This window comes from Mustela lutreola, chromosome 9, assembly GCF_030435805.1.
Source record: "Mustela lutreola isolate mMusLut2 chromosome 9, mMusLut2.pri, whole genome shotgun sequence".
Taxonomy (NCBI): Eukaryota; Metazoa; Chordata; class Mammalia; order Carnivora; family Mustelidae; genus Mustela; species Mustela lutreola.
The window spans coordinates 54,228,652-54,251,733 of record NC_081298.1 but is presented as its reverse complement, the minus strand read 5'-3'; the positions used below and the strand labels follow the sequence as shown (position 1 = coordinate 54,251,733).

The window sequence follows — 23,082 nt, the reverse complement described above, 5'->3', positions numbered from 1 at the left end:
ATAAGTATTATCATTACCATTTCATGGGTGAAAAAACTGAGGCTAACATATTTAGATAACTGGTTTATGATTACATGGCTAGTAAAGATGCATCACACTAATTTAGGCTTTATGATTTCAGAATTGTACTCTTTCCACTGCACATTCTATTACTCTGTAAATACTTGGCCTGTTTTCATTGAGTTCTTTAGTTTTATTCATGTGGTGATGGCTTAAAGCTTCATTTAAAGGAAGCTTAAAAAATTCATTTAACCAAAAGCTCCCAAGAATTAAAAATATCATGGATCTAATGTAGACATGGATATCATTAGTTAATGGGTAACTATATATTTTCCACTCTAGTGAGATATCAATCAGAGTATTTTTCTACGTTTTAGTCTCTCAGTGTTAAAAAGGACTTTGTTAAAATAGTAATCATAGAAGTAATAGTCAAAACAAGAGTAGGGATAATTAAGAGCTATAATAATGGTATGGTCCTCCTTGGCAGGATTTTCTCTTATATCTGAGACTCTACAAGACAATCATACTCCAAATTCAGTGATTGACTTTCTCAGTTTACACAGAAGGCAAGGTAGGCTATAGTCTTATTTCTGCTTCTCCTTGTGCTTTGGGGATCTCAATTTAAATTTGGGTTGTACCAAAGTCCTCAAATTTGATTGCTGCTGGATTTTGAATTTTGTTTCTCTAGTATCAAGAGTCTATTAACAACACAGCTCAGTGTGTTTTAGCAGTTTCAAATGCTCTCATAGCTAAAATGTCTTCAAGGCATATATCTCTAGGCTCTCATTGTATTTCGTATTTTGGCCCAGTAATCCCACACTTAATTTTTATATTCATTCTGATATTTTTAATTTTAAAAGCTATATTGTCTGGATTTTTAGTTGTCTTAAGTAGGAGTTTTTAGATCACCATTCCTAGAAGCAACAACAAATATACATGAAAATGTCGGCAGTAGTTTATCACATCTTTATGGCTTTGAACTTCCATAAGCTAAGGCATCCTTCTCTAATCACTTAGGCAAACTCCAATTTACCCTTTAAAACAACACAAGAATTGCTTCATTTAAGAACATGTTCAGGGATGACTCTTCCCCACTGTTCTTACCAACAATCCCACACACTCTTTGCTACCCACACCTTGTTTATGAACTTTCATTAGGTATATCAGCGTGACCAGAATTTTGCTCTATTGTATTTTTGTCCGTTAGAGCTTTAATTAAATATGAATTCCATAGAAACTCTGTCCCTTTTCTTTCATACCTGGGCTAGTTATTTCTTCTCATTCTTTGTCAGAAGTTACTTTATTAGAGAAACTTATAGCTCTATTGTGACTTTGGAGCCTTTACAGTGTTTTGACTGGAAAAATCACCCATCCCTGAGATTTTTACGCAGCTTCCTAGCTGATATTATTCAGAAATCTGTTCAAAGCAGACTTTTTCAGGGAGGCCCTTTCGGACCACTCAGTTAAAAAGCCTCTTCTCAATCACTGCTCTTTTTAAAATGTGCTTATTTAGTTCAAATATGCATCACTATTAAAGAAAAATCAGTACGATTTTTTTTTTTTAAAGTTGGCTTACCTATTATCTATCTCTCCCACTAAAATGATTCCTCTGTGCTGGGGTTTTGTTGTGCTCATCTTAGGCCAGGCACTCAATAAATTGTCTCTGAATGATTGAATTGTTTGACTCCTTTGCTAGATTCTCAACTTCATGAGGCCAAGGATGGTTCTATTCAGTCCTTCTTTATCCTCAATGTCTGTTATATTGCAGTCACTTACGTGACTAATGGGAAAAATCACAGAAAGAAAGAGTTAAAACTACAGAAAAACCCTGTAGCTTCAATAACACAAAGCTTTCTAAAATTATTTAGCCCAGGAATTGAATACTGGCTGCACTTTTGATTTTTTTTTAAATGGTATTGAATTTAATTTAAATGGAAATACTTGATTGGTAGAATAATAAAAAAATTATAAAAGCAACTGGCTCCTTAAAGTAAGAATTATATAGGGCATCTCTTCTAGAAGCAAAATTTTCAAATGTCAAACATCTGAAAGCATAGAAGGAGAAGTAAGAGTGTGAATTGTACTTCAATGCTCTTTTCTTTATATCAGCAAACAGCTTCATTCACACCTTTCCAATTTTTTCAACTCTTTTGACAAAGCCTTCAGAGGAGTTACTGCTGATGACAACCATCACAGCCTAACAGGAGAAATTTTATAAAGAAAAATAATAGCATGTTTTTCCCAAGTTGTTAAGGATATGGTGAAGCTCTGTCGGATTCAAAGGAGGAATGTGCAATTCCATGCTATATATCATAATAACTTATTTTAATAGTGGCTTTGCAATTTTTCAGATATATCCATTTACTGAAACCACTATCAAATAAACAAAAACAAACAAATTAACAGGGGTTCGAGACAGAAGTTATCTAATCTAAAAATAGCACATGTTCACAGAATACACAACACATATCCCAAGTACTACTATAGGTTTCAAGTAATAGTCAAAACAATAGTAAAAATGATTCAGAACCGACCAGTCAAATCATAAATGGGACCTTAACTGTAAACCCTTATCTTAAGATCAAAGCGGGTAATTGGGTGCTGAAGATACATTATAGAACTAATATGTTATAGAACTCCTCTGAAATGAGTCATTTATTCCATCACTTTTCCTGCACAGCTGCTGACCCATGTTTTGGTTCCTGGAAATAGCTGCTACCCTGTCATACTTCTTAAAAGCACATATATTGATAACTCTACTCATTCCTCCATTCCTCTGTGACTGTCACTGTGTTAAAATGTGGAGTCAGCTGACTCACTTGTGGTGGTAATAAAGTAGATGCGTTTGCAAAGTATTTTGTTATTTCTAAAAATGCAAAAACCAAATTACATTGAAATCATAAGGGGTGTTTCAGGGAGAGCTGTAGGATGTGGTTTCTTGTGTAATCCACAGAGATTAGCTCCAACACATATTTAAACTCCCCTCTAGGAGCAACCTTAGTGGTAAAGCAAGAAGATAAACAGATGTATATGCACCCTGGCACAAAATTATCACTTATGTTTGGCTTCCTAGTCTCCTCGTGTTACTTATTTAGCTTAACTTCTCTCTGAAATCAGGGAACACAGAATCTCAATCAGTTGACATTTTTCTACTGAATTACCCAATAGTCTGATCATACCCATAAGACTTTATTAAATTATTTCACTCATAATCCCAAATCTGCTTTGCTTCCTCATCTTAGTACACTGCAATTTGATTTCAAAATGAGGACAGTTGTCAGTATTGCCACATTCATTCATCTATTTTACAATTCCATGTACTTATAACTATGAAGATATGTTAAAAACATCCATTCCAATAAGCCACCCTAAATTTATTATCATGAAACAGGACCTCAAGAAAGAGAATTCAAAATCATCCATGTATTTGCAACTTATTGCAATAAAGCCTTTATCAATAGACTTCCCTGTGCACATGGTGGTCAAATTGCTGGTGAAAACCAGCCAGATCTATTACAAGCTTTCTCATGGCTTCTAGGTAACCCAAGTGAGCCTTTATTGATACTGGGAAGGGATAAAGCAGGGAAGGGATAAACAGTGATGTAAGAATTGGCTAGACAAAAGTAAAAACTCTCATTACAAAGTGAGTATTTTAAAGCAAAAGAGCCTGTTGGGAATATTGTTTTATAAAATAGTGGTTTTTTTTAATTAACTTTTTAAAATTCAATTAGTTAACATATAGAGTACCATTAGTTTCAAATGTAGATTTCAGTTATTCGTCCGTAGCATATAATAGCTAATGCTCAGTACTTACTGTTATAGCTTCTTGAAAGCAGAATTTTAACCCACTGAGCCACCCAGGCGCCCTTGAAAGCAGACTTTTAGATCACATTTTCTGAATACTTCCATGTAGTACAACACTTTCCTGCTATTAACCTTCAAAACATACTGTTTGTTAGAGGAATTTCTTTAATAATAAATAAACAGGAATTTATTTAAATTTATAAATATATAAAATAAAGAGGAATTTATTTAAATATTGCACACTGTTTCATTGTTCATAAATAAGGTGATGATATTATAGCCATTAGTTGGTAGCACTGATATATCACTTTCTTTTTACTTCTCAGTGCATTCTCTTTACACAAAATAGATATATATTTTAAAAGAATCTGAATCTGTGCCAAACTTTTAAAATACCCTATACAGTAAAGTTTATCATTTTAAGTAATCTCAATGATCTTCCTCAATTGTGATAGTATATCCTTCTATCTAGGCCAGATATTGTATGAGGGATTTGAAGAGACATACTTTTCTAAATTTTACTTTTCTCATCTGCAAAATGCTTATCAGGATCCTACAATAAAATACACTGACAATTTTTTGATGAAAATTTATTTATTCATTTTAAGATTTTATTTCTTTATCAGAGAGAGTGGGCGAGAGAGCAAGCACAGGTAGACAGAATGGCAGGCAGAGGCAGAGGGAGAAGCAGGCTCCCGGCCGAGCAAGGAGCCCGAGGCGGAACTCGATCCTAGGATGCTGGGATCATGACCTGAGCCAAAGGCAGCTGCTTAACCAACTGAGCCACCCAGGCGTCCCTTTTGATGAAAATTTAATCTGTATAAACAATATATTTGCTGTAAAGCGTGGTTCATGGAAAACATCTTAATTAATTGTAAGCAACAACAGTATTAGAAATTAAGTAAATGTGTCTATAATATTTAAAGTTTTAACACATAATTCCAGTGCTTTGCCTTATTTTCTCAAATCCCTTTACCACTTTCACTGACAGAGTCAAATGTACTTTTTCTACTAGTAGCCAGCTCTTTGTCTTTTGTCAGAAAGATGCCCTTGTGAATTATTTATAATAGAGATATTAGCAATAATAATAATAATAATAAGTAGCAATGAAAATGTTAAAAAAAAGTTTTCTTAACTAATTAGGGTTCTTAGACATCAATTAGAGGAACCACCTCTGGCAAGCAAATTAATCTGCAAAACATTTCCAGAATTAACAAGTCAGTCAGATACAGGGTTGTCCGTAGACTGAAAGGTGAAGCAAAAGGACTAGGTTTGGAAAATGGGTAAGGGCAGTGAAAAAAATGATCAAATTTTTGGGCAAAGTAAATTCTTCGGTGTCCTTTCAATGGAGTCCTGGGCATTATGTAGCAGAAACTCTGGAGATTATCTCAATCCATTGGAGTCACCCCGTTTATTAGCTTGCTATTGACAAAGTTATTTACAAACTGTAGAGCAAGAGGTTGTAATGTAGAAAACTGATGGTAATGCACAAGATTCTTGTTAACAATAATGCAAGTTAGTGATTTTTCATTAGAGAACATAAATTCTATAACCCAAATTATGGGCCCAGAGCACTTCTGCTGCACAACTCTGCTTATATCCCAAATAACCATGTGAACTAGTTTTAATATCTGCTTCTCTTATTAATTTTTGAATAAAAATTCTTGACACAAGTATTTTATAATTGTGTGATAATCATGCATTTAATTTCTTGGAGAACAAAACACACTTTAGCATAACTAGGTTCGTTCACAGAACCAGCCTTGATAACACACTTCTATATGTTAGAAATGATGTAATAAATGTAGAATATTGGGCACTTGTTTGGTATTCTTTGCCATGTTTTGCACTATCTAAAAAGAGATCAGTGAACTTGGACTGGAGTTAGTAGACATGGAAGAAAATGAAATATTACAGAGAAGAATACTCTGTGGTCCACAACCTAAACGGGCTGGGATTCCCATCATTTGGATCCCTGTAGCTTTACAAAAGTCAATTGAATTTTTGTATCTCCGATTAAAGTTGATTCCCCAGTACTTTTTCAAACATCTCTTGTAAAGTATTGTTTTGCAGAAAAAAAGGGATTTTGCACATGTATCTGCCTTTGTCTCTGCTTATGATCTCAGTCAGAATCCTGGGATCGAGCCCCATATCGGGCTTCCTGCTCATTAGGGAATATACTTCTCAGTCTCTCTCTACTGCTACATCCCCCTGCCCCACTCATGCTCTCTCTCTCTTTCAAAAAAATAAATACAATCTTTAATTTTTTAATTAAAATTAAGATAAATAAAATAAAATAAAAAGTCTGGTCTTACTGCCCCATTTAGCTCCTTTTTTTTTTTTTTTTGAGTTGTATTTAAAGCAGCATGAGAGAACATGAGGCTCTCAAACTTAAAAAAAAAGGAAAAAATTGAGTTTTGTTAGGATTTAAGATCTTGTCTGCTAGAAAAAAAATGTTGGCTTTGTAAACATGTGAAAATTAACAAAGGAGAATAAGATAGAATTCTAACAATTTTTGTAGAAATTAAAAATTTCGTCCAACCCAATTACATACAGACCCATTAAGTAAATTCATTCCAATGTCCCAAACCAAACTTTTCTAATAGTAATGCATCTGTGTAAACAGAGTCAACCCAAGGAATAAATAAATATTATTATTTTTTTCCTGTCTCTTCCACAGTCACATCTGGGTATATTGGTAGCAAGCCAATTTTCTATCTTATAAGACATGATATCATAAGGAAGGGTATTCTGTCCATTTGGAACAAGTGAAAATCATTGTAATTTTATCTTGGTGCAGTAACTTGAGATGGCACAGTGTGGCTTATGAATATATTTTATTTTTTTTACTGGGAAGAAGAGATTATAGAGATATTGGTTATCCAAGAGAGACTGACAGGTGTTGATAGTTGCCAGGTCAATATCCATCTACTTTTTCCTTTAATATCAGAAAGCACTGAGGGATTGACAACAAAGAAACTTAAAACAACATCAAATATTTTATTGTCTCTTTTCTAGTTACATTGTAACCATATGACAAAGTATCAGTCGTACAAGATATCATTCTCTTTTACCTCTATCTTTCTGCCAGAAATGTGGGCTTAATAGTGAGAACTCCAACAGCAATTTTTGCAACTGTGAATAAAAAGCCATGAAAACCTCTAAGATACTTCACTTGACTTTCTTAAGACTCTGAACCAACACCAGAAAACACTCTCCGTAGTCTTCCTGTTAAATGAAAAAATATGGTTAAACCACTTTTGACAGTCTACTACCTACAGCAAAATGTAAATCTTAATTGAAATATGTCCTCTCAGCTGTGCTTAAGCAACTGAGTCCTGAGCTTTTCAGGTTTTCAGTCTGAAAGAGTACACCTCTGGTGCTCTGAAAGGGAAGAGAAAGGACACCCTGTTCTCCATATAAATTAAAGAAGAGAAATCTGTGCATTTAAGTGGGCCATATAAAATTTATCAAGCAATTATCTCCTAACTCCTTCCTATCCAAATTACCTGATATGCTCTCCCTACTCCTTTAATCCACGTTACTGCCTTGTCCAGGATTCTGTATCACATCACAACATGTCTTCTGTTATTTCCTTCTTGCAAGCTAGATTTGTTTTCTCCATCTAAAAAAATCAACAATCATTGTGTATTTCAATTCCCATTTTCCTCAAATGCATTGATTCTTCTTATCTATTACTCTTTTCTCATACTCAGTGTCTTTGTCTTTATGGGGTTTGTACTTTGCTTTTCCCCATCCTTTACTGCCCTTATATAATCAAATCTAATAACTTCTTAGAGAAAGTTAAAAATTCCTGCATAGCCACATGTGAACACAAAGTCACTGATTTTTAGCAAACCTATAAGATAGTCAGACATCCATTCAATTTCTTTTTTTTTAAGATTTTATTTATTTATTTGACATAGAGAGATTACAAGCAGGCAGAGAGGCAGGCAGAGAGAGAGGAGGAAGCAGGCTCCCTGCTGAGCAGAGAGCCTGATTTGGGGCTTAGTCCCAGGACCCTGGGATCATGACCTGAGCCAAAGACAGTGGCTTAACCCACTGAGCCACCCAGGCGTCCCTCCATTCAATTTCTTAACTGAGTCTCAAATGCATCCTGAGTTCTAACCTAAACCTAAGTTCTACTTCTTACACGTTGTTCTATGACCAAATTCTTTCAGTTCCGTATTTTGTTACATTTAAATATTAATCAATTGATGCTTTGTTTGTGTATTTCTATGAAAATAATTTGAATACTGTAGATTTTTTGTTATATTTATAGATTTATAATCAAAGTTTCATCAGTTGAAGTTTTTGGAAATTTCGGATATAATGATTAACCTAAAATGATACTGCCTCAAATCCCTCTGATATCAAGGCCCAACACCTGATTATAGCCAAACCTGTGGTGGATAGTTCCATGGGAAATTGCAGTTACTTAACACTGATAGCATCTCAGGTTCTCTCTCTCATTTTAGAATGTCTCCAACACAACCCAAAAGTGTACGAGAGTTAATGTCCTCTGAGGAAGCTCTCAGTGAAGTGGAAATAAGAACCATAGGTAAAATTGTCAGTTTTCAGGTCTTCATGAGGACAACTTAAAGAAGTTTCTCAGGACCTTTCAGTAAAAGCAAGCCTTCATTTTCTATCCGCAAGAATTATATCAACAATGTACCTCTTTGACAAAGTTGCTTCTTCACTGTATCACTTTCCCATTCTTTTCTACCTTGGGTAATCTCCCAGATCAACTAACAGTACTCAAATCCTTTGTCCTACTCTTTGCTCTCAGGATAAATGGAGCCAAAAGACTTAGATTAATATCAAGTTCTGAATGGGATCTTAGAGCTATTTCTGTCCAGATTTTCATAAACATAGGGACCTTTGAATTATCAGGCTATAAATAAGTTCTAAATGGAGTGGGCAAAAGCAAAAAGTAGAAATTTTTATGTTTGATTTTTAGTCATGATTAATTGACTTTATTGATTATTAAAAATACTAACATTATAAAAGTGTGGATCTTTGTAAAACAATGTCATAATGTAAGAAATAAGTTGCATAGTCCTTTTGAGAATATTAAACCAAGTGTTCAGGTGCCATCTAATTTCTTGTTTAATCCAGAACTTTGGTGTGAATTATCTTGAGGAATAGGATTCTGAAGTCCAGACAGACTAACACAAAACTGATCCAAATGTGTGTGTTTATATTTCTGCTTTTGTTGTAGAAATCAAAGTGTGATTGCTGGTTTAAAATGGTAAAACTAGGGACGCCTGGGTGGCTCAGTTGGTTAAGCAGCTGCCTTCGGCTCAGGTCATGATCCCAGCGTCCTGGGATCGAGTCCCACATCGGGCTCCTTGCTCCGCAGGGAGCCTGCTTCTCCCTCTGACTCTGCCTTCCACTCTGTCTGCCTGTGCTCGCTCTCGCTCGCTCTCTCTCTGACAAATAAATAAATAAAAATCTTTAAAAAAAATAAAATAAAATGGTAAAACTAATAATGTTCATGGACTCTATTATAAATTTTCTAATTGAAGGGGAAGAATCCAATAAACATAGAATTAATTGATTTGCAAATCCTCAAAGAGCTACAGGATCAGGTAGTGGTATCTTCTGATTCAACAGCATCATAATGCAGCATTTTATATGTGTGGCTAATGGATGTTTTCATGAATGTTTGCTAGCTAGTCAGCCAATACAGAGAAATATTAGGTAGAGTAATTACTCACAGTTGTGTTTAATAAAATGATAGAAAATTATCAAATGACACTAATAATAATAATCCCATAGCAGGCTAAATAATTCAATGATAATTACAAGTATTAATCCGGCTTTCTTCCCTGATTATGACTCTTCTCTCCTTTATCCTAATGGGAGTAGCAGATTGTCTGCAATGAATTGTGAAAACCCAGCAGTGACTTTGGCAGGGAAGGCTTCCCATCAATTTTGATAGGTTAAAATGATTCTGGTTGGTCTTGAGCAAATGTGTCAATTTTATTTTCTGTGTGTGTCATAAAAGAAAAAAACAATAGTAAATCCTTGCTGTTATTCCATGGAGCCAATAAAATCATACTGCCAACAAGAGGCTGTTGACACCATAAGTGTAGTTAACTGTCTTGAAATACTAGGCCTGGAAATAAAATTCCAATATTTCACATAACCTCTTTTTTTTTTATAGAAAGAAACAAAACAAAACAAAACAACGATACTGCTTACATATAGGGCCCTGCTGTTGTGTAACTATTTTTGAACATGTCTACTGTAAGTGTATATATATATTTTTTTTCTGTGTAATAAATTCATTTAGAGATAAATTTGGATTGCAAATTATTTGGGGGGAGGCATGGTATTTGTGGCTAGTCTTACAAGTAAAAAGGACTAAAAGAAAGAAGAAAAACATTTTTTATTACAGCATATTTACATCTGTCCAAAGTACTTATTTACTATAATACTGACTAATGTATAATACTGTACACAAAGAAAGAAGTTAAATGAGTTATAATTAAGTCGAAGTATAGCTGGCCATTTTAAAACTTACCACTGAATCTTTTTGGTATGAAATGTGATATCGGGCAATCTGGTCCAGTTCATTACATCAGGTCATTTGTATGTTCTTATTACCATTTTGATAGCATAGCACATTTTATAACCCAGACATTTTACAATGGAACTATGATGCATGTATTTTCAAGAGTATAGACATACATGAAGCTATGAGGTCCAAAAAGATGAATGTCCGTAGTACCATATAGACTCAACAAATAAAAGTGTCCAAGGCTCTGAGTGAGATTTATGAATATTGTATAAGATTAGGCCAACATGTGGTTTTGATATAAATAATCTGTTCTTAAATTAGAATTACAATCGTTGAGTACAGTGTTGAAAATGGCAGATAGGGGCGCCTGGGTGGCTCAGTGGGTTAAGCCGCTGCCTTCGGCTCAGGTCACGATCTCAGGATCCTGGGATCGAGTCCCGCATTGGGCTCTCTGCTCAGCGGGGAGCCTGCTTCCCTCTCTCTCTCTCTCTGCCCGCCTCTCCATCTACTTGTGATTTCTCTCTGTCAAATAAATAAATAAAATCTTTAAAAAAAAAGAAAAGAAAATGGCAGATAGATTTTAGCTATCTTTGCTCACTAGGGAAAATGGAAAAATGTTTAGTTTGGTCAGATTTTCACTTAACTTCTGAAAAATCTTACGTTTGAGAGAACCCTTCTGAAATAAGAATCCTTAAAGACATAACCCCTTTGGCACAAGTTTTCAAGAAACTTGTTGGATGTTGTAGACAATTATATGGCACGCGTACTGTTCTAGATGTTTCATGCCAATAATATGTAAGCCATACCAAGGCTACATATACATATAGAGATGTTCCTCAGCTTACAAGGGGGCTATGTACAGAGAAACACATAAACAATTGAAAATGCATTTAATACCCCTAAACTATCAAATATCATAGCTTACCTTAAGCTTATTTAAACATACTCAGAACACTTACATTTGCCTGCATTTGGGCAAAATCATCTTAAGCAAAGCCTATTTTATAACAAAGTATCAAATATCACATGCAATTTATTAAATATTACACTAAAAAAAGAAGAATGGTTATATATAGAATGCTTGTAAAAATACAAGGTGTTCACCCCTGTAATATTCTAGCTGACTGGGAGCTGTGGCTCACTGCCGCTGCCCAGCATCACAAGATGGCACCATACCACATGTCACTGGCCCTTTTTATAAAGACCCAAATTCAAAATTCAAAGTACAGTTTCTACTGAATCACTTTCACTTTCACATCATTGCCAAATATATCATAAGTTGAATCATTGTAAATCAGGAGCCATCTTATTTGAAAGGTAAATCACAGTCACCCATATACACACAAAAAAAGGCCTTCATGTAGGGCCATTTATGGATCTCTAAACAACATAGCATGACATATCAACAGCAAAAAATGGACGTGAAGGGGACAATTGCTTTGCGTCAGTACTCTGAGCAGTAACATACATGGCCTTACTCACCTAGCAGAACTCCAGAGCTAGCTGATGGCAAGGAATTTTACAAATGTTTGCTGAACAGATTAAGCACTATTCTTTTTAAATTAGTGTGCATATCTGTTTTCTAAAGATATGTTAATTTATTTTATTGACTTATTACAAAACCAAATAATTTCCTCTTATTTAAGTGGCAGGTAAATAGAATTCTTTTTAATTTAAATCAAATGGCTTTTTAGGGAAAATATACTAAAAATTCTGAAACTTGTATTGCTTATGAATCTTTTATTGGAATCCTTATCAAGTTGTATTTTTCAAGTTTTTCCTAAATAATCTTCAATGAATTGAAAATATTTTTTGGATTTTATTCAATTTCACTTTGTTAAATATAGTGCTAAACTTTCAACCAAAACGTTGTGTCTTTTTTTTTCCACTACCACATCGTCCATCTACTGACTGGATTCTCTCCCCAACTAGCACATATATACCATTGTCTATCTTTAGGATAAGTAAGGGTCATCGTTTGTCTTTATTCTATTCCTCGTATGCTTCTGAACTTGTTGAATTTTAATATAGTCACACCATAAGCATCACATATTTGATTCCCCTTTAAATAGTAAACAGTGCACAAGAGCATACCTTCAAAGCTATCAATATACTTACTCTCACATATTATTTTTGTATTTTTGTAAATTAAAATAATTAATTATAGAACAAGACTTTCAGGTGGTAGGTATTGTAAGTTTTACCCAAACTGACTTTTGTCAAACTCGTTTTTGTCATCATATATGTCAAGTAGTTTTCTTGGGTTTATTTTTAGAATATCCTTGTTTAATGAATATTTACACTGATATCTAGAATAAAAATCTTGCAATTTATTTTAGAAACATTAAGATATTGAAAATCAATCTATTTTTTTAATTCATTGAAGACATTTTTGGCTTGTTTCTAGTACTTTCTTATTGGTTAAAAAATGAATTTGAAGTAGTCTGAATTTCATTATTATATGGCACTTTCCCTTTGATGAATACAAAGACGATATTCTATATTAGCTATCTGAGAAGAATTTATTTTTTTAATTTTATTTATTTGTAAGAGAGAGATTGAGAGGGAGAGCAAGCAGGGGGAGCAGCAGGGTGAGGGAGAAGCAAACTCCCGGCTAAGCAGGGAATCTGTTGCAGAACTGAGTCCCAGGACCCTAAGATCATGACCTGAGCTAAAGGCTCAGGCGTTTAACTGACTGAGCCACCCAGGTGTCCCAATCTGAGAAGAGTTCTGTATGTTATTCCTATTAATATGCAGTTTAAAGTCTAGGTAATTAACTTAATATTTTAGTGGCTATTACATAGATAGCACTATGTTCCAGGCAGAGAGTAAGAAAGAAATATTAAATCAACCATATTCTATGCATTCTAAATGAGAATAATTAATCAATCAAAATAAATCCTTCTATTTATGGAATATCCACTTATAAGCTTTCCTCCATATGAACAATGCCAAATACCAGAATAAAGGGTCATCTAATACAAATAAAGGATAGAATTAAAGAATTCTGGTAAGCCATTTAATTTTGAAAAATGGTGTTCTATTGTTGCTGAGTTGTGGTTTTCAATTACATAATATCTGATAAGTGTAGAAGTAACATGAGTGTTACGTGAGATGAGAAATGGTATATAATTAAGATATTTTTAAAAGTAGAGATAAATGCAAATTTGTAAACATAGCATTATGGAGGAATAAAAATAAATGATAGCTACACACTCTAAAGTGAATAAATCTTGGAAAGCTAATAGAGAAGTAAAACAAGGACAGGGCAAAAAGTATGGTACATTTTAATGAAGTTCAAACAAATTCTGTGAAACCATAGATGGACTTAAAGATACTATTATGTATCAAATATTGTAAAATTTAAGCAAGGAAATAGCAAACATAAAATAACCAAAGCTTACAAACTTGGGTAGATACAATAGGTGTGATTATGTTCTACTTCATAAAGAGATGAGTTAATAGATAAATAGAAGTAACTAGACTTTTTAGAAGTTAATAAAACTTTGCCTGTTATTTCTTAGTAATATAAAATATATGTTTTTCTAACAAAAACGTTTATCTTAATAATATTTAAAAATAAATTTCAGGCTACTCATAAGGTTATATTTACTTTTCCACTGAAGGAAAAGCTGGTTGTTGTAGTTGTAGTTGTTTGTTTGTTTTAGTCTCCTCCTAGTTTTTATTATTATAATGTGGAATGAGGAATGTTAGATTGAAAAGTGAATTATTTTATAGACAAAAATCATTACTTGATTCACCTCCTGGTACAGCAGATGGAACTCCTGAATATATGCCCTTTTGCCTTATGGAAGAGTAACAGTTATGCATACTTCTGAAACATACTTGGTGGTGGCCCTAAATAGTGACACCACAGTAAACATTTTGAATATTTGCAATTAATTTTTATAGTCATAGGGCTCCAAAAGGCACTGCTGGTATCTTAGCAGGTATTTCAATAAAGCTAAAAGTTGCCTGACTATTTAAAAATATTAACAAGGCACAAAACATGGCAGAAGTTTTGTCCTCAGATATTATTTTTTTCCATATGCTCCTGATTCCAGACATGAAAAGTTATTTTTAAAAATTTTTTTTTATAAAAGATTTTATTTATTTATTTGACAGAGATCACAAGTAGGCAGACTCAGGCAGAGAGAGAGAGGAGGAAGCAGGCTCCCTGCTGAGCTGAGAGGCCGATGTGGGACTCGATCCAAGGATCCTGGGATCATGACCTGAGCCGAAGGCAGAGGCTTTAAACCACTGAGCCACCCAGGCGCCTCCATGACAAGTTATTTTTGATAGATATATATACAATGTATTTTCCAGGTATAAGAAAAATGGTTATGCTATTTTTAACCTTTTTTAAAATTACATAATTTTTTAATTAAAATTTTATTTTTTAATGTTTTACTTTTCTTTTCTTTTCCTTTTTAAAGATTTTATTTATTTATTTGACAGACAGAGATCACAAGTAGGCAGAGAGGCAGGCAGAGAGAGAGAGAAAGAGGGAAGCAGGCTCCTTTTGGAGCAGAGAGCCCGATGCGGGGCTCAATCCCAGGACCCTGAGATCATGACCCGAGCCGAAGGCAGCAGCCCAACCCACTGAGCCACCCAGGTGCCCCAATGTTTTACTTTTCAATATACTACTTAGAATATAAAACCTATTCCATTTTGTAAGAAGTTTAACCATTTAAAAAATGGTAATTTTCTCATTGTGTCTTCCCCTCACATTGCTTTATTTTGAATAAAAAATTTCACAATAAACATAACTGATGCTTTCCTTCTGATGGTCCCTCTGTTGGTCATATTGTATATGAGCCATGACAATTAGTTTTACAAAATTTATTGATGTTTGTTGATATGTTTTATCATAACTAATTTTCCCTCCCTTATCTAGATCCCCCAGCTTTCAGACAGGTGGACACTTCAATAAACCATACCCAAGGGATGTATCAAGTACTTCTTAGACATTCTCTCAGATCCTTGAGGTCTCATTTGGCCTAGGGATTTGCAATAGGTTCTGCCAGAGGCACCACTGTGACAACTGATGTCCATGGTCTATCTCCTGCTAAGCTCAAGAGGTCACTGGTATCCAAGTTTATCTATACAATTAATGCATTCCAGCAAGTTCTTTTTTTTAATATTAACAAACTTATTTTAAAGTTTATATGGAGAGGCAAAGACTCACAATAGTCAACATAGTGTTGAAGGAGAACAAAGACTGAGGACTGACTTCAAAGTTTACCATAACGATGGGGCGCCTGGGTGGCTCAGTGGGTTAAGCCTCTGACTTTGGCTCAGGTCATGATCCCAGGGGCCTGGGATCGAGTCCCGCACTGGGCTCTCTGCTCAGCAAGGAGCCTGCTTCTCCTCATCTCTTTCTCTGTCTGTCTCTCTGCCTATTTGTGATCTCTCTCTCTGTCCAATAAATAAATAAAATCTTTATAAAAAGTTTACCATAACGATAATTGTAAGCAAGATATTGTAATACCACAGTAAGACTAGATTAAAGCAACAGAATATATATTATCAATTATATATTATATTTAATATAAAAGCAAAACCAATACAAGAGAGCAAAATAAAATCTTTTAAACAAATGGTTCTGGAGTAATGGTGAAACTAAATGTAAAAATATAAAATAAAATAAAATAATAAAATAAAATAAATCCAGGCAGATATCATACTCTCTTCACAAAAATTAACTCAGATTGTATTATAAACCTAAACATGAAGCATGTAGAAGCTAATATAGAAGAAAATTTAAATGACCTTGGTTTTGGCAATAAATTTGGCTACAAAAGCACAAGCACTGAATTTAAAAATGTCTACTCTGTGAAACACAATGCCAAGAGAATGAAAAGGCAAAGCACAGACTATGGGAAAAAATTTGCAAAATACACATCTGGCAAAGGACTGTTAATCAAAAATACACAAAGACCCCTTAAAACTCAACAATGGCGGAAAAACCTGATTAAAAATGAGCCAAAGTCCTTAGCAGATACCTCACAAAAGAAAACATTACAGATGGCAATAAGCATATAAAAAGATGCTTCACATCATATGTCATCAGGAAAATGCAAATTAAAACAAAAAAGAGACACCAGTACATACCCAGAATCCAGAGCACTGACAACAGAACACGAAATGTTGGTGAGGATGTGGAGCAACAGGAATGTTCTTCCATGTCTATTGAGAATAAAGAATGGAAAACAACTGGGCAGTTTCTTACAAAACTAAACATATTCTTGCCAGATGATTCAGCAGTAGCAGTTCTTGGTATTCATCCAAAGAAGATGAAATCTATACCCACAAACATGTCTATAGTAGTTTTATTCATAACTGACAAAAGCTTGGAAACAACCAAGATATCCTTCCATAGGTGAAAGGAAAAATAAAGTGTAGTATAGGAAACAATGGAATATTATTTAATGCTAGAGAAATGAATTACCAAGCCATGAAAAGATATGGATATAAATATTTAATAAATGTTTGATTTTAGGTTTCTACCAGTCTATCAATAGTATTAGTATATTTTAACAGTGAATGTTCAGCATTCATGAATTTACCTAATAAAATATTTTGGGTTCAATATTTTAAATACTTCAACTCCTATGATTATATCCCTAATAATCTTGAATTGGGGTAAATAAACCTTAATTTTTTGTAACTTGTTTCTTATTGCAAAAGAGCTCAATGAAATTTTAGAAAATAAAAATTTACCAAAAAAAAGTTTAGTTTACTATTGCCAAATAATTTAAAACTTTATCTTATATTCAAATACATATATTTTTCTAAATTGATTTATATGCTACTAAAACCAAAAACTTTTAGTTATACTAGATTTCATATCATGCAATCAATGCCAGAAATCCATCTGGCAATGATTTGTCTTAAATAGAGTTAAGATGGGTGTTATTACAATGCAAGATGGAAACAAAGATAGTATAACAATTGGTGTAACATAACTTTTCCGTTTTGATCAAGTTACTAATCTACAAAAGGCTTTTATCAGTGACAGACTTGGGAATTTAACAAAAATTTTAAACTAGCATGTGCGACTCATTCCTAGAAAACAACACAATCAGTAACACCTTATTTAGATTAAATCATGACTATTTCTCCATTTGAATAAAAAAGGTAGCAACCCCAATAAGTTTATTGAACATGAAAAGTTGAAATGCTATAATGCTCCTAAGGAATTAAATGATCCAGTCATGAATTACAAAAAAAGGATATAAATTACCAAAGTGTTTGTATAATTGTAATGTACAACTGCCCATTATCGTTCAATAGTGTAGGCTTGTACAAGAACTCTATAAAAGAACTCCACTTCTGAACTGTGGAAAATATGTTCCCTTTCCCCCTATATACAACTATTAAGCCATTCATTTAGCTTTTAAAATATCCACTTAATACAGGCTTTTTACACATTTGAACAGGCAGCAGGGCTCTATTCTTATTGCTTACATCTGAAGGATAGACTTCTAGCGTAAGAGGTAAAGCCCATTATGGAGCCCAATAATAACAACAAAATACAGTTTAGTGAGCCCTTACAATCTGCCAGCTACCTTTCTGAGAATACTTCAATTAAAAAAACATATAAAATACCTGACCACAAAGAGCTTACATTCTTTTGAAATATAATAGTGAAATAAACCAATAATAGAGGGGCACCTCGGTGGCTCAGTCCATTGAGTGACTGCCTTTGGCTTGGGTCTTGATCTCAGGGTCCTGGGATGTAACTCCCCAGCAGGCTTTCTAGGCAGTGAGTGGGGTGTTTTCTTCTTCCTCTGCGCACCCTCCCAATTCTCTCTCCCTCTGTCTCAAATAAGAAAATAAACCAGTAATAGAATAATGATTGATGGTTGATGGTGATAAGTGTTACAAAGAAATACAAGAAAGGTAAAAGCCATTGAGGAATGCTGGGATGAAAGTTAATTTTATTTTGTGTTGGGTGGTTATATCTCATTTAGGAGATGTTATTTGCACAAAGACCCAGGAAGTGAAGGAGAGTGTTATACAAATATTAAAGGAAAAGATTGCTCTAGGCAGAGCAAGTAAGTATATAGACTTTGTGTGAACAGCTTGTCTGTTACTTTTGAGGAAAAGCAAGGAGGCCAATGAGGAGTTCATAGTGGTGGAGAGAGGAAGAACGTATTGATGTATGACCTTCTAGTACATTGAAACGCCTTCAGTTTTTATTTAATATGAAAGGGGAAGATACCAAAAGACTTTCAACAGCAGAATAAAATCATCTGACTTGATTTTTAGGTTAAATTGCTGTACCAAAATAAATTTGCAGGGAGAAAGGAGTGCAGTATGTGTGGAAGTGGGTTATCAATCAAGTCAATAATTCAGGAACATATGATGGTGTTTTTAGCATGCTGGGTGGTAATAGAAGTGGTGAGGTATGGTTTTCATTTTGTATATATTTTGATGGTGAATATTCTGGTAAACAGGATGGGGTATGTGCAGGACAGACAATATCAACATTTATTTTACCTGCACAAACAGAAGGGTGGAGTCTTCATTCCCTGATATGGAGAGAACTTTGAGTTCAAATGTTCTTTCTCATTAAATGGCATAGTGATGATGAGGATTTAGTCAGACAGTGAAAGAGAGCAGTAAGCATACTGTTAATCAGTAAGACATTATAATACATTTGAACATCAAAAAACATTGTGTTGGATCATCTGTTTATGTGAGCAAATAAATAAAGCTTCCTGGGGTTCTGATAAAGGTAAAGAAGACTGCTATATGATCCAATGGGGCATGTGCACCAAATGTTTATAGCAGTAATATCCACAATAGCCAAATTATGGAAAGAACCTAGATGTCCATCAACAAATGAATTATATATATATATATATATATATATATATATATATATATATATATGATGGAATACTATGCAGCCATCAAAAGAAATGCAATCTTGCCATTTGCGTTGACATGGATGGAACTAGTGGGTATTATGCTTAGCAAAATAAGTCAACCAGAGAAAGACACTATCATATGATCTCCCTGATATGAGGAAATGGAGGTGCAATGTGGGGGGTTTGGGGGACAGGAAAAGAGTAAATGAAACAAGATGGGATCAGGAGGGAGACAAACCATAAGAGACTCTTCATCTCACAAAACAAACTGAGAGTTGCTGGGGGGTGTGGAGGGTAGGGAGAGGGTGGTGGGTTTATGAACATTGGGGAGGGTATGTGCTGTGGTGAGTGCTGTGAAGTGTGTAAACCTGGCGATTCACAGACCTGTACCCCTGGGGCAAATAATACATTATATGTTAATTTAAAAAAACAAGAGGAAGAAGAAGACTACTATAAATCAAATGCTATGGTGTTCAGCATAGAGTGTGTAGTCAGGCATATTTTATTAATGTAACCAAGTAAAATGATGGTCGAAAATTGGAATAACAGAAAACATAAAAATCAGAGATTTTAAAAAGAGATATGGGACAGTGTAGAGAATATAGTCAATGATATTATAACAATGTTATATGGTGACAGATGGTGGCTATATTTGTAGTGATCATACAATAATGTATAAAGATACTGAAAACCTGAAACCAATGTAACACTGAATATCAACTATACTCAAATAAAAAAATAGTAAAAATTAAACATTTTAAGTTAAGAAGATAAAAAGAGGGACAAGAATTTGAAAAGTGAATTTCAAAAAGAGTAAACATGAGGCTAAGACATAGTCTGAACCTTGAGGAAAACACCATTTTGAAAATTCTTCCCATTTTGAGAAAACTCAAATGAATCAATACCATAAAAGAACCCATTTTAACTGAGAGATGTAATGAATGCTCAAGAAATAATTTTATGACAGGATAATTCTTCCCTATGAAACAGCATACAGAAACCAGGGGAAATACCTGGAAGCAAAATAAACTATACTGAAAATAAGAATTAGGAAAAAGATAAATGATGAAAGATAAGAAAATTAGACCTGCGACAGAGACCTAGTGAAGAGAATTTTTAGCTTGTGGTTTAATGTTTTTGAGGATAATCTAGAGTTCATAACTGCCTTGAGGCAGGCTGGTTGTAGGCCGTTTAGGCAGACCCTAGGACAGTCCTACTTTGGGCAGGTAGTGTTGGAGGAGGCCATTGGGCTGGACAAAGACAAATTCAACCATTTGACTAACGTGTCTGTGAAGATGTTGAAGTCAGATGCAACAGAGAAAGACCTGTCAAACCTAATCTCAGAAATGGAGATGATGAAGATGATTGGACAGCACATGGACACCATCAACCTGCTGGGTCCTGCACACAGGATGGCCCTTTGTACACTCTCATGGAATAAGACTCCAAAGACAACATACAGGAGTACCTGCAGGCCCAGAGGCCTCCTGACCTGGAGTACTGTTACAATATCAGCCACAATGCAGCAGAGCAACTCTCCTCCAAGGACCTGGTATCCTGTGCCTACCAGGTAGCCTGAGGCATGGAGTACCTTGCCTCCAAGAAGTGCATACACCAAGACCTGGCCACCAGGGAAGTGCTGGTGACAAAGGACAACATGATGAAGATCTCAGACTTCAGCCTTGCCAGAGATCACCACATCAGTTACTATAAAAAGACAACCAACAATGGATTTCCTGTGAAGTGGATGGTCCCTAAGGCCATGTTTGACCAGATCTACATCCACCAGAGTGACTTCTGGTCTTTTGGCGTGATCCTATGCAAAATTTTCACTCTGGGAGCCTCCCATATCCTGGAGTGCCTGTGGAGGTGGTTTTCAAGCTGCTGAAGGAGTCATTTGATGGATAAGCCAATAAGTGCACCAAAGAGTTATACACAATAATGAGGGGTGGCTGGCATGTGGTACCTTCGAGCTGCTGGTAGAAGACCTGGATCATACTGTGGACTTGACCTCCAACCAGGAGTACCCGGACCTGTCCTTGGCCCTGGAACAATACTGTCTATGCTTTCCCAACACCCAAAGCTCCACCTGCTCCTCAGAGAAGAATTCCACCTTCTCTCATTTGCCGTTGCCCAGGGAGGCCTATCTGCCCTGACACCCAGCCCAGCTTGCCAATGGTGGACTCAAATGACTAGTATCCCTATTACTCCTGTCCAGATTCCGTCATAAGCTGTAACCCTTACCCCCCACCCTCCCTGAAAGACTCACTGCCTTCTCCTTTGTCCCTTTCCTACTGGCAGGAGCCAGCTGCCTACCTGAGGCCTTCACCCCTTGAAGTTCACCTCTCTTACCCTTCCTCTTCCTCCTTCTTACAACCTGCTCATGAAAGAAAGGAACAGAGAGGCAGGTACTTGCTCGTGGCTATTTCCTTCCCTCCCATATGTTGGACCAAGACCCCTCCCTGTCATCTGGTACTGCCTGGATGTGGAGGGAGTTGGAGATGAGGCATGCCAGTGAAAGCTGTCGGAGCTTTCCTGTTTTGGTTTTGTCTGCTTAGCATAACATGTAAGACTGAGTTCTGGTGGCAGGGACCTAGTCCTTGGGGCTATAGCACTAGCGAGGGGACGTCAACTGCTCTGGGCCTTGGCTAAGAGCAACCCCTGCTCCAGAGATATGGTGCCAAGGGCTTATTAATTTTGATACTAATTTGCTTTGCTGACCAAATACCTGGTATCAAAAGATGGGAAGGCAAAGACTGGAAGCAGTGTTGTGACCATGGGGTCCAGCCCCAAACTATGAAGAAAACACAACGTGTATAAATCTGAGTAAGTATATATTTACACACCTTTGTAAATAGGTTGTTATCAAAGATTTAATCAATGGGTAATATGCTCCTCGTGGCTGGTAAGCATCAGTTGCCATGTATTAAAAACAAAGAAAAGAGGTGTCAGGGTGGCTTCCTCCATAAGTGTCCCTTCTTTTCAGGTCATGATCCCAGGGTCCTGGGATGGAACCCCACATCAGGCTCTCTGCTCAGTGGGAAACCTGCTTCTCCTTTTCCCTCTGCCCTGCTTATAGTTCCTCTTCCTGTCTCTCTGTCTGTCAAATAAATAAAATATTTAAAAAAAATACAAGAAAGAAACAAAATGTTTTTAAAAGGTTTTTTTTTTTTTAATTTTCTAGGGGTGCCTGGATGACACAGTTGTTTAAGCAGATGTTTGCCTTTGGCTGAGGTCATGATTCCAGTGTACAGGGATCCAGCCCTGCATGGGACTACTTGCACCCCAAGGAGCTTGCTTTTTCTTCTCCCTTTGCACGTGATTCCCCCTGCTTGTGTGCTTCTTCTTCTCTATGTCTCTCTCTCTCTCTCTTGCTGTCAATAAACAAAATAAAATCTTTTACTAAATCAATCAATCAATCAATCAATCAATAAATCTACTTTCACTTTAGGTCCCTAACAAAAATTGCTACTGCTTTATTTAAAAAAAAAAAAAGATAATTTAGAAAGATGCTTCCAGAGTTAAAAAGCTGTTTTGTTTCTTTGTCAGGATTAAATATAGAAGTGCTTTAAAAAGTAAAAGAAAAAATATGCTATATTAACTCTAATCACACTATAACTTTGGTGGTTATATCAAGATAATGAAAAGTAATTTTAAAGCAAATTTCATTATCAGATATAAAGATCAAGTCAAAATTACAGAAGAGTAAAAGGATGAATTCATCAGGGAGTATAATAATTCTTGACTTTTAATACTTAATAACAGATTTGGGGATATATAGGGAAAAACTAAGAACAAAAATCATAACTTCTACCTTAGAAGAGAAATGGAAAAAATTTCAACACCCTTATTTTAAGATTATATAGACAAATG

The 23,082-nt window shown here is 35.2% G+C and overlaps 1 long non-coding RNA gene across 1 annotated transcript; it reads left to right on the top strand.

Moving 5' to 3' along the window:
- The first annotated feature begins 484 nt into the window (after positions 1–484).
- Positions 485–22,620, top strand: LOC131808283 (uncharacterized). The gene is made up of 2 exons (XR_009344767.1): positions 485–571; positions 22,394–22,620. It is a non-coding gene; the product is annotated as an uncharacterized LOC131808283 (long non-coding RNA).
- Positions 22,621–23,082: the final 462 nt, after the last annotated feature.